This window comes from Palaemon carinicauda, chromosome 1 (genome assembly GCF_036898095.1).
Source record: "Palaemon carinicauda isolate YSFRI2023 chromosome 1, ASM3689809v2, whole genome shotgun sequence".
NCBI lineage: Eukaryota > Metazoa > Arthropoda > Malacostraca > Decapoda > Palaemonidae > Palaemon > Palaemon carinicauda.
The window spans coordinates 191,157,483-191,162,482 of NC_090725.1; positions in this window are offsets into that span (position 1 = coordinate 191,157,483).

The window sequence follows — 5,000 nt, forward strand, 5'->3', positions numbered from 1 at the left end:
CGACACAGCACCGGTTAACACTTAACGGTAAGAAAAGCAGACATGTTATTTCAGGTTCTTATCAGTGCGAGGGGAGAGCGAAGATACAAGCGTAATATATACACAAATGAAATGTCGTTACTCTGTACGCTCGTGTGACCCACGGTTGGTACAATACTGATGATGATCAGATGGTAATACAATTGTTTCCTACTAGATTTGCTTATTGGTCCTGTTCTATTGCAACTATTTTCCTGCATTATCACTTTATTGTTTATAATATGTCATATATATATATATATATATATATATCGTGGTCCGACTTTTGCGCGCAAGACAAATGAGCGCCGACAGTTGAGCGCCGACAATTACGTGCAAGACAAAAGCGCACACTAACATATGAGCGCCGACATTTGAGCGCTATAATTTCAAAATTCAATCCTTTCCTTATTTTTTTGTATTGACATTATAGACGTTTAGTACTTGCTGTTGCAAGCGTTTGGATATAAAGGAAGAAGAAACAATCTTATACACGCACACACATAAACGCATACACACTCTGTGTATCTATTTATTATCTGTATCTATCTATCTATCTATCTAAATATCTATCTATGTCCCTCGATAACTGTTGTTCGGTGTATCCTCAACAGTGCTCTCTTATTTTTTTGCGACTATTCTTTGTAACCAAGTGGTTATTGAAATCCTGTAAAAACGGTATTATTACCTAATTATCAATGGACTAGCATTACAATGAGTCCCCTTGAACATACATAGCACTTTTGAATTGCAATATATATACATATATATATATATATATATATATGTATATATATATATATATATATATGTATATATATATATATATATATGTATATATATATATATATATACCCATATATATATATATATATATGTATATATATATATATATATATTTATTTATAAATTTATATATATATATATATATATACACACACACATATATATATATATATATACACACACATATATATATATATATATATATACACACACATATATATATATATATATATATATTCAGTTTATTTTTAAAAAATGCGATACACAGGCTTTCATGTGAGAAGGCTAATTTTTTTTTTCTATAAAATGATTGTTTGTATTATAAATATCGTGTAACGGAAATTTGCTATAAAAGAGGCTTCACGTGGAACGGGTAATATATATCGCATTATATTGTGAATTCTTCGGCCCTTTCAATTTTATACGTTGTCAATATAAGTATTTCAAGAGGAGGGTATATATGGATGTGTATATTTCAGAGGGCCATATATCCAATGCCTCAGCGATGGCGAGATCGCATTCACTCGAGAGGAGATTCTGGTACTAGGCCTACATGAAGTTCTACTCACAACTCAGATGGACTTTTGGCTTCACTCCATTAAACTAGTGATAGTAGTGAGCAACAATCTAAAATTCGAGGCATATCTTTAGTTTTATTGTCTTCTTCTTCTTGTTCTTCTACTACTGCTACTACTACTACTGCTACTACTACTACCACTAATCTCTCTCTCTCTCTCTCTCTCTCTCTCTCTCTCTCTCCTTCGTCGATGTTGACTGCAGGATCTTTCAAGGATTATCTTTCCTAAAGTTACTGTATTTCAAATATTTGACTGTTCTATATAGCGTCCTCATGTTTTTTTTTTTTATTATTATTATTTATTTAGTTGTTCCTGCTATTTAAGCTAAATAACAGTATACTATATATGAAAACTGGTTACACATTAATAGGTGAAATATTCATGAACAGTGAAGTAGCTTTAGTTTAGGAATATTTGTTAATTTACGTTGTTGTACTTTCGGTCTTTTCTTGTATCCTTAAAGTTTTAGTCACCTTTGGGGGTTCTGCAGTTGAATCTGAAAATGGATGTTATGATAGAATGGTATTGATTCCTTCTCACAGTGTGGTGAATAATTCCTTAGTACTAGACCTTAGTTCATGTTAGGAAACTAGAGAGAGTCCGGTCACCGGTGCAAGTCTTTCAGAGAGTAAACGGAGACCTTTCAGGCAATTTTCCTTTAAAAGGCCTTCAGACATTCAGATCATGAAGTGATTTTATCGACTATGAAAATGGATATTCGGTTTCAGTACATTAGAAATGCTTAGATTATAGTCAATGGAACCTGATTAAATAAAATACAAAACTTTTATGAAGATACCAACCTAAGAAACTCAACGGCTCATATATGTGGCAGGTTCTTTTGGGAGGGCAACAAGTCATATTGTCTTTGATTTGTGAAGGGAGACGGTTGTGGGCGTAGATCGTCTCACTCATTTGAGGAAAAAGAAATATACTTTCGAGTCTAAGTAAGACTCGAAATACAATCCTCTAAATCTTCTTAAATCATATTCTGAGATTTCAATTTACTTTACATTTACCTGGGGAAATCAGTAAGGTCTCAACGCTAAAAATACTGGAAAAGTTGATATCTGTTTCAATATCATACGTTCTGGTCTTTGAGTTTGTTTTTCAAGAATTGTTTTATATTGTCTCTCCAGGTGAACAGTCATAAGGTCTACATAGGTATAAGCCATTAGGTGTCTTGGGAACTCTTTGTAAATAATAATTTTTTGGACTACTCAACCCAGTTACTGTTTCTCCTCACCTATTGTGTGTTTCGAATGCTCCATCTGCTTCCTTTCTTTATGACATATAATCTTCTGTTTATTACGCAGGTAGACTTGCGTTCCGTTTTGGGTAAAGTTCTTTTCTACCACCTTGTTATTTATTTATCTTTCTTACCAACAGTTACTATTTCTTATATGCATATGATATATTTCTTTCCCGAATTAGAGGTTGTCTAATTAGAAAAATTATGATAAGAATTCTCTACTGAATATAACACGTTTTGATGATCAACCCTACTGTATATTACCATTTACGAGAATTTCCTTGAAAATAATAAAACTATTGTAATAATAATGAAAATTGTGATAATAATCATGGTAGTAATAAAAATGATTTTATAAACAACATATAGTATTAAGACTACTTTGTTCACTATTATTTGTAAAAGAACTTTATATGATTTACCATTCACTGCTATAGTATTCTGCCAGCAAAGCACAAAATTCATACTTTAAAGTTGTGTAATGTAAATTCAATCATCATAATTCCTTCTTCCATCGCTGAAAAATATCCAAAATTAAATAATATAAGTTACGCAACAAAACTAAGTTAAGTATACAGGAGTTGATTCTAAAAATTCGACATCTTGACTCAAACAGGTTATATTATTCTGTGTGCTACCTTTTGGACAGTACACTTTTTATTCATTTTTTAAAGAAAATAGATATTGCCTTATGAGATCGGGCAGATTGGATTGTATTTGTACAGAGTTTTCTGCTAATCTGGTATTTTGTAATGGGATGACGGCTATTGTTTTGCTGATGTGGAATACCTGATGTTTCACTGACAATAGTCCCATTATAGCAATGCTCAGGTCCAGGTCGCTGATTGGTTATGACACTTGTGAAGATAAGAAACCTGTAGTTCTTAGTCTTTTTGTTGATTTATACCTCTAATGTTTAGTAGTAAAAGAAAAGAATAGTTTTTAGGTTGGGTTTCTCCATAGGAATAAGTAATACTTTCGAGTATTATGAGACATTTTACACTGAGGTGTCGCTGACAGTTTCAGTATTCATGGTTAAATAGTCTACGCCGGGTAACAACTTTTCTATTGACTAAGTTGATTTGTGCCTTGATAGCACCCAGTAGTAAGTGAAAAAAATTCCCAATATGTGAGGTGCTAGTGGTCCTCACAATATAGCTACCTGAGCATACACAAACTATGTACACCTTATTGGTTTTCCTCAAGGCCTTAGAAACATTTAGGGTTAGGTTGTCTTTCATTAAGATTCTCATGCTATTATACAGTTTGGTAATACTCAAAAGAAATCATCTTCTGTGGGGTAGATGGGGAGACATAACCCATGATAAGGTTTCTTATGGCATATTCATCCCCTTGGTATTTACTATGCATGCAATTCTACTATACAGGATAGGGGTCATTCCTTTCATCTGATTTCATTTGTTGGTGTTGTAACTCAGGATAAAGGCCCTCCATAATCTCCTTGCTTATTTGTTAGTTTTCAAAGCTTTTGTTGACCAGGATTTGGGCACCCTGTTCAGCTCCTCCTGCGTAACCTTGTGGGAAACTACTGTCTGTATGGAGGCTTTGATTATCTTGAGTTTAAAGACAGTAGTGGACTCATTATTACCATTAAGCCCGAGTGGCAGGTTCGAAATCTTCACATACACAGATGTGCTAGGGCCTATAACAACATTCGTTATCAGTAACATTATGTAGATAAAACACTTATTGCTAAAATCCAGTTGAAAGCAAAGATTGCTGCACTCCTCAGACATAATACTAAGTTTCCCGACCTCCTGGATGGTGTTGGTATTCACAATTGTGTCGTTAATGTAGCATATGTAGATGACAGGTTTTCAAAGGGATCCAAACACATGTTCGAAGATTCCAATTCTTTTGTACGGACACCTTTGTGCATTACTAACTAGGCAGTCTCATATATATATATATATATATATATATATATATATATATATATATATATATAAATATATATATATCCTACAAGCAACAGATGGTTGTCTCGAGAGCATGGAAAGGGGGTATTTATGACTCCCTGTAGATACAATACATTATAAGTTTGATGGCCTTGTGTAGAAGAATATTCATAAACAGTGACTCAAGGCACTCAAACCATTGATTACTGGCTGTTGAAATAGCATGAACTCGGGCTTTGAATTAAGTTAGGCATATGTAAAACAAACCAATAAACTGTTGTTTGAGGATGATACATTCATGGAATTCAGCCTATGATAGGATGCTATAATGGCTAGACAAGAAGACTCATCGCTTCAATCAGAGAAGCGAAACGATAACTTATCAGCATTGGTAAGTGTCACACCCAATCAGATACCTGAACCTGAGAAACTTCATAATGGGATTAT